Below are 16,150 nucleotides of genomic sequence, written 5' to 3' on the forward strand. Positions count from 1 at the left end.
AAACTCTTGAAATTGTATACTTAAAAGGGATGGATTATATGGTGTACGAATTATACCTCAATAAAGTTGTTTAAAAAGCAAAGAAATAAAGAATTACATTTCTTTAATAGTGGGTCCTCAAACATGTAGTATGTTCTACATCAAAAATATTTACATAGTCATAATATTATCAAATATTTATCAGTTTTTAGAATTTAACCACTAGGCAAAATATGAGTCTTTTTTATTTTAGTTACAAATAAAGTATAAATGTTCTGAACTTTAATAAGTAATCACATACCTGCCAGATATTGGGAGAAAAACAGGGGGATGAGAAGTGTAAGGAAGTTTATAATCACTGACATTCTCAGTTTATATTGTCGAGAATTCAGTGATAATGTTTGAAGTTGGCTGATCAAGATATAAAAGTTTAAGTATTAAACATCTTACAGAAGTGTAACATGTTACAATCGTTACCAAAAGAATCCCAAAATAATTTAACTTAAAAAAATTAGGAAGAGAGAGAAAGTTCTTGGTGTTTCCGACTGTGGAGACATCAGGTAATGTTTGATGTTGATAGGTCAAGATATCGAGGTTTGAGCTCCACAGCTATAAATTGATCACCAGAGGAAATAAAACTGAAAATAATTCAAAGTGGCTAGTAATGAAGAGAAGGACTTCCAGTAATAATAGGAAATTCAATAGGAGATTTGATAGTAATGTGTACCTTTCTCTCTTATTTGATTTTTTCTACTGTTTACATATTATGTAATAAAAACTAAGGGAGATGTTAAAATATATTTTTAATATCCTCTTGTAGCCACAAACTTAAGTTTAAAAATTAACTTACTCTTCACACCAGCTTTTCCTCCAAATTTTCATGTTTCTGTAGGTTGGCACTTTTATTTTATTTCACTTTTTTAATTTGCATTTTTCTTTATTGTTTCAAATTTTCTACAATAATTGTATGTATTTTTTAAATTCGGGAGTTTTTTTTTAGCTCTTGGCTCCTACTTGTCCTCCATGTCCCACTCTCAGTCTCCAAGTATTTTCAGTTCTGTTCCTTGTAGTAACTCAATATCAACCCCTTCTTGTCCCCTCTACCATAGCCTGGTCCGGATCACCTTTCCCCACCAGTTATTAGCACCCTGCGAAGCAGTTCATCTTAACTGCCACTCTAATCACATGGTCCCATGAACTTTCTCAGGTTGTCCACTGCCTGCCAAATAGACATAAAACTCTTTCTTTTCAGGCTTTTTGTTTTATTTATTTTTTTTTAATTTTTTTTTTTTAACATTTATTTATTTTTGAGACAGGGAGAGACAGAGCATGAACAGGGGAGGGTCAGAGAGAGGGAGACACAGAATATGAAGCAGGCTCCAGGCTCTGAGCTGTCAGCACAGAGCCTGACGCGGGGCTCAAACTCACGGAGCGCAAGATCATGACCTGGGCCGAAGTCGGCCGCCTAACCGACTGAGCCACCCAGGCGCCCCTTGTTTTATTTTAAAATGATTTAAAAGGGGCGCCTGGGTGGCGCAGTCGGTTAAGCGTCCGACTTCAGCCAGGTCACGATCTCGCGGTCCCTGAGTTCAAGCCCCGCGTCAGGCTCTGGGCTGATGGCTGGGAGCCTGGAGCCTGTTTCCGATTCTGTGTCTCCCTCTCTCTCTGCCCCTCCCCCGTTCATGCTCTGTCTCTCTCTGTCCCAAAAATAAATAAACGTTGAAAAAAAAATTAAAAATAATAATAATAATAAAATGATTTAAAAATAAATACTTTTATTTATACAGTTGAGACCTTCTGAATATGCATTTTATGGTTTTGCTTACTTAATACAATATGAGGAGCAGCATTTTGCCCATTTCCTGAGTACTAAAATACATATAATTATTATGGAGAACTTGACAAAATACTGGAAAATGCAAAGTAAAAAGTGAAAGTTCCGTGATAGGAAACAACCACTAAAAATCAGAGTATGATATAGAGGTTTATAAAATTGCATACTCCTTTATCCTTTTAAAATTTTACTATGGACATTTTCCCATTCTCTTAACTTTTCTTCAAAATTGCTTAACTAACTACTGCATAGTATACTATCATATGATTGTACCATTATTTATCCATCCCTAATTTTTTCCCAATTTTCCTTTATTACAAATAATCCTCTAATAAATATATTTTTGCACATTAGTAATAGTCTGCATCTCTATTTCTTAAGAGCAAATCTGTATAGGAAAAACATTGGGTCAAGGATTATAAATCTAGTATAATTTCCTTAATGTTTACTCCTATTTGTTCTCTTTCTGCAATACATGAATTTCCAATCTCAGGGCACACTAGCGAATCATGTATATTATATATTTTTATTTAAAATTATTTACCAATATAATAAACAAAAAAGTTAATTTAAATTTGTTACTGAGATTTCTTCTATTAATTTGGCAGGGGAGGCTTTGTACTACTTAATAAATTACTTGTTCCACCTTTTGTTCATTTTTTTGTAATAGGGTTTATAATTTTTATTATTGGTTTATAAATGTTCTTTAAATATTTATATTAACCTTTGGCCTATCATGAATAATGCAAATATTTCATTACCTTTTTGCTGTCATTTAGACCTAACTTTTTAAAAATGTTTTTTAATGTTTATTTATTTTTGAGAGAGACAGACAGAGTGTGAGGGAGGAAGGGGCAGAGAGAGGGTGAAACACAGAATCCAAAGCAGTCTCCAGAGCCTGATGTGGGCCCTGAATTCACAAACCATGAGATCATGACCTGAGCTGAGTCAGATGCTTATCTGACTGAGCCACTCAGGTGCCCCAGACCTAATATTTTTTTCAAGATTTTTTTTTCAAGTAATGTCTACACCCAATGCAGGGTTCAATTCACAACCCCAAGATCTCGCATCACGAGCTCCACCAAGCCAGCCAGGTGCCCCTCAACCTAACTTCGTATGTGGTCAATCTGTCCATCTCTTCTCTGTGGTTCTGCTATTGCTCTTTTGTCTTGGAGGTTTTTTCCCCATGTCAATATCCAAATACTTACTGAGTCTGATTTTATTCTAATTGGTATAGTTTCATTTTGTTTATTTAGTGCTCTAAATTATATGGAATTTATTTATGTTTAGGTGAAAAGTACACATGTACTATATTTTTCAAAGCTTTCACCCACAGCTCAGAATCATTTATTGACATGTTTCTTCTGCCTTCATTGATTTGTATTGTGGCCTTTATCAAATAGTATATTTTTATATATCCTAGTATTTGTCCCTGAAGCATCTGTGCTATCTTATTGCTCCGTCTGTCCATTGTGTAAGTCCCACAGTTTTACTAATAATATTTTGATGCATTTTAAATTATATTTAATAGCTATTATTTTTTTCCATGCATACATTGTCTGTCAATCTTACACTAATATTTCAATTATTGCAACCATTTATAGACAGAGAAAGTGAGCTCAAAGAGATTAAGCCCACCAGCTAGTACATGACAGAGTTAGGATTTAAACCTAGATTTGTATAATTCCAAAGCCTTAAACTCTTAAATAATTATCCTCCTCCTCCTCCACCTTCCCCTGCTCCTCCCCCCACCTTTCCCTCCTTCTCCTCCTCATTCTCCTCCTCCTCCCTTCCTCCTCCATTGACTAGAGGGAAACTAGTCTTCTTTTTAAAGCAATCCAGTTTAAAAACAAGTTATAGAGTCAAGAAAGAACATGAGATCTTTCAATAGAGAGTCAGACATAATGGAGACAGACCTTGGTCAGGAACTTGCACCTCGGATCTTTTCTATTTTAGAAATGAGGTTGTCAGAGATTCTGATGAGTTCATTTTCTTTAATCTTCCGCTCAGTGGCCTTCTCTAGCAACTGGATGCACATCTGCTCTTTCCTCAAGCTCACATGGAAGGCCAAGGCCAAGGCTTGGGCTTTGCTCCAGATCTGCATGATCTCCTCGTTTGGTAGCTTGAGTTTCTCTTCTATGTGGGCCTTCAGTGCTTGGTATCTCTGGTCTTTCCTTTCAATCCTCATACACTTCTCAGATTCTTCATTCATGCGGTATCCTTCAATGACCTCCTTGTGTTTTTCAAACCACTTGAAGAGGACAGAGAAAGATTTTTCCATGTAGTCCAAGTCTACAGTAAGTTGGTCTTTTTCTTTCAGAACCCTCTGAATTTGGGCTCTGGCAAGTTACTTCTATTTCTAAGCCTCCTCCAGCACCTGGTCCAGGATCCCCTCAAACCCGTTGGAGATCTTCCTCATTTCCAGGTTCTTTGTGTACAGCTCCTCATACCTGTTCTTCACCAATAGCTTCAGCTTTTGTATCCTTACACTGCCAGGTCCAGGTCTTTCTGGTTGTGCTGCAGTACGTCCATGACAGGCACCACGGTTACCACGAACCTCCTGGCCCAAGGACACAGGGACCTACTGGAGCTCCGAAGGAATCAAGTTCTACCAGCTTGGCCTCGGGTGGGCTTCAGGAAGAAGGTGTGTGTGCATCGTGCGCACTCCTGCTTTCAGGGGCCACAGGCAAGGGCCTCCTCCTGCGTAAAACTCGAGTACAAGGACTATTTCCTCAAGGCCGACTCTTTAAACGAGGAAGTCCCAAACTGCTTCAGATAATCAACCTCTGCTCAGGTGCTTAGAGCATCAACAGGGTCTCTGAAGCACTCCTCATTCGTGTCCAAGGCAGGCTCTGGCCCCTGCCGTGGAGCGAGGACACTGGGTCAGCAGAGGAGGCAGTGGGCTCACCACCCAACTGTTAGTGGGAATCCACGCACCTGAGGAGTTCACAGTTCCCTCCGCATTCCCACCAGTGTCACCATAAGTTGTCAATTGCTGAGTCTGAAAGCAGGGTTGCTGGGAGGGGACTTCCTCACCACAGAGCTCAGGCGCAGTGACTTGCTCCAGGGTCACTCTGGGCTCCGAGCCTCTCCACCACCCACAAATGGGTTACACTTTGGGTTGCCTAGGTTGTAGGACCCTCGGGGAGGGGGGGACAGGACTGTCGTGTGCCTCCCTGGGGACATTTTCCTGCCTCGCCTCTGGACTCCTCAAGGAAAAGTTGAGGCCAGGTCTCTCTCTCAGCTTTCTTGGTCGGGGTGCCCTTTTCCTGACAACATCGTCAGAGAAGTTAAATTCCGGGGTTATTTGGCCATTGGCCTCTACTTCTGAGGACCTAAGGGCGTGGCGCCTCAGAAAGGTACAACCTGGGGAAGGGAGCAGGTGGCAGGTCAGGGCCAGCCCGAGGTCTGTGAGGGGCCATTCTCCTACTGTGGCCTCTGAGGATGCTACCTGTCTTGGGACACCATCCCAGGAGGCCTTCTAGGATTTCAGAAGCGAATGTAGTGCTTTTATCTAAGGAATAAGAACCAGAAATTCTTTCTGGAGGTGCCCTTTTGGTTTTCAAGCCTTCCTGGTATCTGTGGGGAGAGCTTGAGGGATCAAGGCAAGCCAAGGAAGCCAAGCCGGCCCACTGAAACACGTCTCTACAAAGCTGGTTTCAGCCACCGTTTCTGGAGAATTCCGTTGGTCATTTTGGTGTCCACTTCTTTAGTGAACTATTGGTTCTCTTTCTGGATCCAGATTTGGGGGAAGTTTTCTAACCCAATGGTGTCCTCCAGAGTAAAACGAGTCTCAAGTTTGCTGTTCATGCTGGGACTTAAAATACTGTGCTTTGGTGGATCCCACAAAGGTGACAGAAAAGCCACCTTCACAGCTTTAGCCCCGTTCTTGGGTGACATATTTTCTTTCTGTGACAGCCGAAGAACAGATGAACTTCTGGTAAGTTCTAGTGGTGAAAACAGAAGTCACAGTTTTCTGTACTTTTGTCACCAGTGACAACTTTGTCACTTAGAATTTGCAGACCCATTCTGCTGGCTTGCCAAGATGTCACAAGAGCCGGTTTGGGCCATGCTCCTTAAATTCTTCACCGCATTGTCTCTCAATTTAGTCCCTCTTTCATATCTTATCACTGATCCTAAGTGTTTTATATTTTGCTGGTAGGTATTATGCTTCCTTATTTTACCACTGGGTCTTCTAAACATTGGTATTTATACAAAATTGATTGATATTTTTATAATCTATCCAAATAATTTGTTGACATTTATATTAGTTCTAATTTTTTAGTTAATTATCTTGGAGTTTTAGTTAAGTATTCCTGTCAGCTATGAAAAAATTATTTTTTGCCCCGAATTTTGCAGCATCTTTTTAAATGCTTGTACATTAACTGCTGATATATAATTAATTTCTCAACTCTTCTTTGTGAGCTTTAGGTTGTTTTCAAATCACATGAAAAATCACCTATTTTTCCCACTGGTGAAATGATTCTTATGTCCTTGAGGCATGTTATTAAGAGGACAATTTTAAGGCCAATTCCCATGTTTCTGTCACAAACCACTACATTTAGTGTTACAGAGAATGAGTTTCAAATTAATGTTTCTTGGATGCAGTAAAGATCCAAGCAATAATTTCCTTCTGTATGTCAACAATCTTCCTTAAAAGAAGCAGAAATTTAGGTCCATTGAAAAAGGTAAAGTGAGAAGTCAAAAACAGAGAGTAAGGGTCCCTGTACCATACAGTTCATCTTCATTGATATCATTATGAGCTAAATGACTGCATTTGTGTTGTTGTGACTAGAAGATTAACATGCTATTTGCAAAGTTATAATCTGTGCACAAGTGGCCTAAACTTGCCACTCCTCATCTGTTGCAATTTATACCACTGAGAACTTAGTAAATATAACGTCATGAAAAGAGTCATAATTTTTCCAACATATTATAGAATTTTTTTTTCTTTTTCTATTTAGGCACACACTGTGAAAACCAAATCCCTTTTAAGATAATTGTAGTATGCTGGGTGTTGTATGGAAACCAATTTGACAATAAACTTCATATATTGAAAAAAACTAAAATAAATTCACTAATTGCCATAAAAAATATAATTGTAGTATGTTCTATTGTCTTATTACATTTCTGGGAAAATTTATAGAATATTATAAAATTTTCTTCCATCTCTAAAACACTGTTTTTTTTTTATTTTTTTTTCAACGTTTATATTTATTTTTGGGACAGAGAGAGACAGAGCATGAACGGGAGAGGGGCAGAGAGAGAGGGAGACACAGAATCGGAAACAGGCTCCAGGCTCCGAGCTGTCAGCCCAGAGCCTGACGCGGGGCTCGAACTCCCGGACCTCGAGATCGTGACCTGGCTGAAGTCGGACGCTTAACCGACTGCACCACCCAGGCGCCCCAACGCTGGTTTTTATAATACTTGTGTTGCTTCATAGATAATTGATTTGGGAGATGTTTATTCATTCAACAATGGAAAATGTTGAGTGCCTACTCTATGCTAATCATTGATTCAGATAGTAAAGATTGATCAGCAGCAAAGACAGACCAGAGTCCTGCCTTTATAGGATTTATATTCTAGTGAGGGAGACAGGCAATAATCAGACTGGAAACTGCTTTGGAGGAAGAATAAAGCAATGTGACAAATTTGATTTTCCAAACATTGGAGAATGTGTATACTTATATACATATATAGTCTACATATGTTTATATATATACCATCCCACATGTTCTTATAATGTTATATCAACACTTCTCTTCAAGAGGCAAAGCCTATACCCCCACCTTCTCCCTTGAAGCTGGGTAAACCTTTGTAACTGCCCCAACCCCAGTAGAATGCAGCAGAAATAACATCCCCTGCCTTTCCAAGACAATCAAAATAGTGATATGGCTTCTGTCTGGCTCTTTCTCTCTTAAGACATTTGCCTTTGAATCCTTGAACCACATGGAAGAATTCTTGCTACCCTGAAGCCAGCATGCTGAGAGACCCTATAGAGAAAGAGAAAGGTGATTGAGGAGCCCCAGCTGTTCTAGTCCCCAGCTCTTAGAGTCTTCTCAGACCGGGTACCAGACATATGAATGAAGGCTGAAATGACTCCTATCCCAGCCAAATGTCTGACAGCAGCTTCATAAAGGACCCTAAGCCAGAAATGCCCAGCTGAACCACTCTTTAATTCCTAACCCACAGAAACAATGAGAGATAATAAATTATTCTTGTTGTTTTAAGCAACTAAGTTTGGTTTAAAACAAACAAATGAACAAACAAAAAAAGACAAGTGAGTTGGGGAGGGGCAGAGAGAGAAGGAGAGAGAGAATCCCAAGCAGGCCACATGCTGCCAGTGCAGAGCCCGACACGGAGCACAATCTCATGAACCATGAGATCATGACCTGAGCCAAAATCAAGAGTCAGACACTTAACCAACTGAGCCACTAAGGCACCCCATTAGGTAACTAAGTTTTGGTGTAATTTTTTATGCAGCCATAGCAACTGGGAAAAACAAAGTAAAGGAAAAGAAGGGAATAGGAGGAGATGAGATGTTACAATGATATTCAGGGAAGGATTCTCTAAGATTGGAACATTTGAGCAGAGAATGAATATGAAATGAATGAAAAAAAATTGGAGAATCTATGCACATATCTACAAAGAGAGAATTTAGAACAACAAATAACTGCACCCTGAGGCTGGAGATGCTTGGCATCATACTGGCCAGTCAGCAAGGATGTGAGTTGCTGGTGGGAAGAAAACTAGAAGACATATGGATGGCAGGAGTCATATCTGTGCCAAATCTACCTCAGCCCCTGAAAAGTTTGGGGATTTTATTCTACATGTATTGAGAAATTCTTAGATGATTTTGAATGAGAGTCATGGGCTCTGATTTATGTATTCAAAGCACCTTTCTGGATTACTTTTTCCCCTGATGTTCTCTCTCACTGATTTTGCTCCTGCCACACTGACGTTTTTTTCTATTCCTTAAGCTTACAGAGGTCTTTCCTGGTCAGGACCTTTGAGATTCTTATCCCCTCCTCCATCACCTTCTCTTCATATCTTCAATGTGTGCAGCTGCCAGGATCCTTGATATGCCCACCCAACCCAAAATACCAGTCTAATTCAAGTGACACTTCCAATCATGTCATCCTGTTCTTATCTGTATATGGTGTGTTGCTCCTTCTCAAATGCAAGCCCCATGAAAACAGGGGACCGTGTCTCTCTTGCTTATCAATACATCCACAGTATCTAGAATAGTGCTTGGAATAAAATAAATGCTCCTCCAATGTTTGTTAAATAAATGCGTGAACAACCATATCTTCCACAGATATTGTGAAGAATAAGAGATACAATGTGTGAAAAGATACTGGCATGCAGTTTGTTCCTCACGAATGGTTAATTTGGGGAATTTTCAATTTTATTTTTTTCTTCCCCAATATTGTTTTACTTCTTTTCCAACTAAACTCCATCTATATTCCTATTTGCTTCATGCAATATAAGCAAATAGCTTCAGATATTTGGCTCCTTCCAGGTGTTTTGCTTTTAATTCAAAATTAATATAATAGTTATCCAGAAAAGAGAAAAATTTCAATAAATGTGAATCGAGATTTTGCAATCTAAATATTCTCTGACAGTATTTTAGATCTAATAGTCCTCTACTATGGTGTATAATGTTTGTTAAAGTTGGTTGAATCAGGGGCGCCTGGGTGGTTCAGTCAGTTAAGCGGCCGACTTCAGCTCAGGTCATGATCTCGCAGTCCGTGAGTTCGAGCCCCGCGTCGGGCTCTGTGCTCACAGCTCAGAGCCTGGAGCCTGTTTCAGATTCTGTGTCTCCCTCTCTCTGACCCTCCCCCGTTCATGCTCTGTCTCTCTGTCTCAAAAATAAATAAACGTTAAAAATTTTTTTTTAAAGTTGGTTGAATCAAATTTATGTGGGATTGGATTTTATAAAACTACTTTTAAGTGGTAAAAAGAAATTCAGTAAAATCAAACATTATATAAGCTAAGATTTAAGACTGTAATAGCAATAAGTTATGGCTAGACCTAACATTCATGTTTCCACTCATCTCTGTTTCAGTCCTATACATAAGATAATGTTGAAATCAATCTACAGTAGTAGGAATGGCCAGAGTATCCACACCATTTTTATAGGATCTCATTAGCAAGATCACTGAACAAAGGTAAGTCCCACCAAAGTGGTCTGTTTTACTCCTGGTAAATTACTGAGTTGTCTGGATCAAAAATACATCTCACAACACATTAGAAGCATAAGAGCCTCCAGAACTATCACAAATATTTGAGAGTTTTCAAGATTTTCTCTGTCCTCCCACAAACTGCTAAGCCAAACAGTAGGCTTGCATTACTTTTAAGTCCCCAGAACAAACAGCGACCTTAGGAAGGCACTCTAAGAATTTCATACCAAAGGTCTGAGAGTTTCTATCCCAAAAGGAACATTTTTTAGCATAATTTTGATAGCTTTCAAAGCAATAAAATAAAAACAAATAATTTTTCCATCTTAACTTAAAAAGCTATCTATCAGAATATGTGATTCATTATTTGTTACCTAGAAAAAGCCCTAATTCTCTTCATACATCATTGCTAATGCTAATAGTCTTCATTTTGCTACTAAAAGTAACCCACTATTGAACACATTATAGACTAAGTAGTACCACGTTTATCATATAGTGTAGCATCGATAGCCTAACTATAGTTTCAATACAATGGACATTTAGTGACAATGAAATGTAATTTTAATAAACACATGTGAAAACACCTATCAAATGATTTGCTGTTTTCATCATCAGTTTTATGTAGATGTAGAAAACAAGGTCCCTCAGCTATGTTCAAGAAGTCATTTCCCTGCCTCCAAATATGTCACCTCACATTCTAGAGAATCTCTAAAATTATACTGAGAAGAAAAATTTTACTGTAGCATTACTTTAAAATACTAACATGCAAATAACTTTTGGAGAAGTAAGACATTGACCTAAAGTTCCACAAAAATATAAATTACTGACATCAAATCATTTCTTAAAAAGCCGGCGAGTCACAAGAGGGCACAAGGGCTTTAGTACATGAAGGAGATGAGGAATTCAGAAAAGGAAGGTTATTTTGCAAAGGAATAATTTCTCTTACTTCAAAACCTTGCCAAATTATCAGATTGGCCACACCGATGGATAATAAATAATTATTTTTAAAAAGAGTCTCTATATGTTTAAAATTTTTAAAAGTATATTTAGGGGGAGGGGCCAAGATGGCGGAACAGTATGAAAGGTTTTTTTTGTGTCTCTCATCCCTGAAATGCAGCCAGATCAACACTAAACCCTCTTGCACGCGTAGAAAACTGATTTGAGGATTAACACAACAAACTGCACAACCTGAACCAGAGAGCTCAGCAGGTACGTGGTGCTGAGAAGTGAACTGGGGGAGAGAGAAGCCACAGAAGCCAGGAAGCTGTTACTGCTTGCAGAGGACAGAAACGGGGGTGGGGGTGGGAGAGTATGGGAAAAAGCACCCCCACCAAAGGCAGCTGGAAAGAAAGTGGAAAAGTGGAAACAGCAGCAGAGACTGAACAAAAAAGGGAGAAAGGGGAAAGGAGAGGTTTTAAATCCCACTAAGACTCTATAAACAGCGGGAGGGCAGAGTCTGAAACTCCGCAGCTCCATACCTGGCGATGCTCTGGTGGGAAGGGCGAATCCCCAGGAGCACAGAGCAAGGTCTGAGGGATCCGCATGCCACACAGGGGGTGGCAGTTCCCCTCCTGGAAGGACGTCTGGTAGAGGCTGTGTGGCCTCCCCACGGGCAAAGGTGCCAGCAGACCTCGGAGAACAGCCACGTTCGCTGGTGTTGTAACAGGAAGTTAAGGGTGAAGCCTGGTGCCAGATGTGTATTGTGATTTACCATAATCCCTGAAACACTGCTGCTACAAGATAGTGTGAACATTTTCTGGGGCGGGCTAGCACCCAGCTGCAGTCTCTGAGGATCGGCAGCAGCACAGTCTCGTGAACATTTCTGGGGGCAGGCTGGCACCCAGTCATTGCTCAGCGAGACACTTCCCCAGAAGGCCTGATGGGTCAAAGCCTCGGTCCCTCATAAATGAGGGGTTGGGAAACAGCCGCATCTGAGATGTAACTCAGGAGGGAAGTGGTGCCTGGCAGCCTGTCGGCTTGGTCACAGACAGTGTAGAACTGGGGAGTCGATGGAAGCCGGAGACAGAGGAGGGGTACTTGATTGCCTGTCACAGAGAATGCAGAGTTCTGAAACTAGACTGAGTACCTGGGTAATGCCATTTTCATCCCTCCTGCTTATGCGCATACACGCTTACATGTGCCACAGCAATCCACCCGAGTAAGCTAAGCAGCGCCATCAAATGGAGAACGGAGCCTTTACACTAAGCCCCATCCAACTGGGCCAACAGCGCTCTTGCAAACACAAGTCTCTCTGCCTGCTGAGGTTTATGGACTATTAAGTGCTTCATAGCTTGACTTCTATGGAAACCAGATGTAATTTCAATCATACTTCATTCTGTTCACTGGTCCTTTTATTCAATTTTTTTCTTTTCTTATTCTTGAATACAGAAAGAAAAAGATTATTTTATTTTCCATTTTTATTAATGATTTTTCTTTAATTTTTTCTACTATATTTTTAACTTATTTGTAAAGTTTTTATATTCTACTTTCATCATTTCATTTTATTCTATTTTATTATATTCATTTTTCCAAATTTTCAAACGTTTTCTTTTTTCCTTTTTTCCCTTCTTTTCTTTTCCTTTTTTCTCTTTTCTTATCTTTCTCTTTTTTCTCTAATCTTTAAGATTCTTTCAACAACCAGACCAGAACACACCTAGGATCTAGATCCTGTATTTGATTTTGTTGTGTTATTTTTAATTTTTTAACTTTAAGGGTTTTTTCCTTTATTAATTCCTTTCCTTCCTTCAAAATGACAAAATGAAAGAATTCACCCCAAAAGAAAGAACAGAAAGAAATGACAGCCAGGGATTTAATCAACACAGATACAAGCAAGATGTCTGAACCAGAATTTAGAATCACAATAATAAGAATACTAGCTGGAGTTGAAAATAGATTAGATTCCCTTTCTGTGGAGATAAAAGAAGTAAAAGCTAGTCAGAGTGAAATAAAAAAAAATGCTATAAATGAGCTGCAATCTCAAATGGATGCCTCAGCAGAAAGGCAGAGCAGCAAATAATAAAGAGGGCAGTAATAAAGAGGACAAACTTATGGAGAATAATGAAGCAGAAAAAAAAGAGGGAGACTAAGGCAAAAGAGCATGATTTAAGAATTAGAGAAATCAGTGACTCATTAAAAAGGAATAACATCAGAATCATAGGGGTCCCAGAAAATGAGGAGAGAGAAAAGGGGGAGCAAATCTATGTGAGCAAATCATAGGGGAAAACTTTCCTAACCTGGGGAAACACACAGACATCAAAATCCAGGAAGCACAGAGGACTCCTATTAGATTCAACAAAAATCAACCATCAACAAGGCATATTATAGCCAAATTTGCAAAATACTCAGGCAAGGAAAGAATCATGAAAGCAGGAAGGGGAAAAAAAGTTCTTAACCTATAAGGGAAGATAGATCAGGTTCACAGCAGACCTATCCACAGAAATTTGGCAAGCCAGAAAGGAGTGGCAGGATATAGTCAACGTGCTGAATGGGAAAAATATGCAGCCAAGAATTCTTTATCCCGCAAGGCTGTCATTGAAAATAGAAGGAGAGATAAAAAGTTTCCCAGACAAACAAAAATTAAAGGTGTTCGTGACCACTAAACCAGCCCTGTAAGAAATTTTAAGGGGGACTCTCTGAGGGGAGAAAAGATGAAAAAAATACTCAAAAATACCAAGAGCAACAAAGACTAGAAAGGACCAGAGAACACTACCAGAATCTCCAACTCTATAGGCGACATAATGGCAATAAATTCATATCTTTAAGTATTCACTCTAAACATCAATGGTCTAAAGACTGCAGTCGAAAGACATAGGGTAACAGAATGGATAAGGAAACAAGATCTATCTATATGCTGTTTACAAGAGACCCATTTTAGACCTAAAGACACCTTCAGATTGAAAATGGGGGAATGGAGAATCATCTATCATGCTAATGGTCACCAAAAGAAAGCTAGAATAGCCATACTTATATCAGATGATCTAGATTTTAAGATAAAACCGTAACAATGAAGAAAGACATTATATCATAATTAAGGGGTCTATCCACCAAGAAGACATAACAATTTTTTTTAATTTTTTTTAACATTTATTTACTTTTGAGACAGAGAGAGACAGAGCATGAACGGGGGAGGGTCAGAGAGAGGGAGACACAGAATCTGAAACAGGCTCCAGGCTCTGAGCTGTCAGCACAGAGCCCGACGCGGGTCTCAAACTCACGGACCGTGAGATCATGACCTGAGCCGAAGTCGGCCGCTTAACCGACTGAGCCACCCAGGTGCCCCAGAAGACATAACAATTGCAAACACTTATGCTCCAAATGTGGAGTACCCAAATATACAAATCAATTAATCACAAACATAAAGAAACTCATTGATAATAACACCATAATAGGAGGGGACTTCAACACCCCACTTACGACAGTGGACAGATCATCTAAACAGAAAATCTACAAGGAAACAATGGTGAATGACACAATGGACCGGATAGTCATAACAGATATATTGAAAACATTTCATCCTAAAGCAGCAGAATACACATTCTTCTCAAGTGCACGTGGAACATTTTCCAGAATGTTCGAGGGACACAAATCAGCCCTCAACAAGGACAAAAAGATCGAGATCATACCACACATATTTTCAGACCGCAATGCTATAAAACTCAAATTCAACCATAAGAAAAAATTTGGAAAGATAACAAATACTTGGAAACTAAAGAACATCCTACCAAAGAATGAATGGGTTAACCAAGAAAGTAAAGAGGAAATTAAAAAGTACATGGAAACCAATGAAAACGATAACACCACAGCCCAAAACCTCTGGAATGCAGCAAAGGCGATCATAAGATGGGAGTATATAGCAATCCAAGCTTTCCTAAAGAAGGAAGAAAGGTCTCAGATACACAACCTAGCTTTACACCTCAAAGAGCTGGAAAAAGAACAGCAAATAAAACCCCAAACCAACAGAAGACAGGAAATAATAAAGATTAGAGCACAAATCAATGCTATCAAAACTGAAAAAACAAAAAACAAAAACAAAAACAAAACAAAACAAAAAACAATAGAACAGATAATGAACCAGGAGCTGGTTCTTTGAAAGAATTAACAAAATTGATAACCCCTAGTCAGTTTGATCAAAAAGAAAGGACCCAAATAAATGAAATCAAGAATGAAAGAGGAGAGATCACAACCAACACTGCAGAAATACAAACAATAATAAGAGAATATTATGAGCAATTATACGCCAGTAAAGTGGGCAATCTGGAAGAAATGGAAAAATTCCTAGAAACATATAAACTTCCACAACTGAAACAGGAAGAAATAGAAAATTTGAACAGACCCATAACCACTAAAGAAATCAAATTAGTAATAAAAAATCTCCCAAGAAACAAGAGTCCAGGGCCAGATAGCTGTCCAGGGGAATTCTACCAAACATTTAAAGAAGAGTTAACACCTATTCTCTTGAAGCTGTCCCAAAAAATAGAAATGGAAGGAAAACTTCCAAACTCTTTCTATGAAGCCATCATTACCTTGATTCCAAAACCAGACAAAAACCCCACTAAAAAGGAGAACTATAGACCAATTTCTCTGATGAACATGGATGCAAAAATCCTGAACAAGACACTAGCCAACCAGATCCAACAATACATTAAAAGAATTATTCACCATGACTAAGTGGGATTTATATCTGAGATGCAGGGCTGGTTCAATATCCAGAAAACTATCAATGTGATACATGACATCAATAAAAGAAAGGACAAGAACCACATGATCCTCTCAATAGATGCAGAGAAAGCATTTGACAAAATACAGCATCCTTTCTTGATAAAAACCCTCAAGAAAGTAAGAGTAGAAGGATCATACTTCAGGATCATAAAAGCCATATATGAAAGACCCACTTAGAAAATTTAGAGCCTTCCCCCTAAGGTCAGGAACACAACAGGGATGTCCATTCTCGCCACTGTTATTCAACATAGTGTTGGAAGTCTTAGTCTCAGCAATAAGACAACACAAAGGAATAAAATCGGCCAGGAGAGAGTCAAACTTTCACTCTTTGCAGATTACATGATACTCTATATCGAAAACCCAGAAGATTCCACAAAAAAAACCTGCTATAACTGATCCATGAATTCAGCAAAGTCGCAGGATATAAAATCAATACACA

General features: G+C 39.0%; 1 pseudogene; it reads right to left on the bottom strand.

Moving 5' to 3' along the window:
- Nucleotides 1-3,734: 3,734 nt before the first annotated feature.
- Nucleotides 3,735-16,150, bottom strand: part of LOC101096588 — a 138,406-nt pseudogene continuing 125,990 nt past the window's right edge.

Source organism: Felis catus, chromosome C1 (genome assembly GCF_018350175.1).
Source record: "Felis catus isolate Fca126 chromosome C1, F.catus_Fca126_mat1.0, whole genome shotgun sequence".
NCBI classification, from domain to species: domain Eukaryota; kingdom Metazoa; phylum Chordata; class Mammalia; order Carnivora; family Felidae; genus Felis; species Felis catus.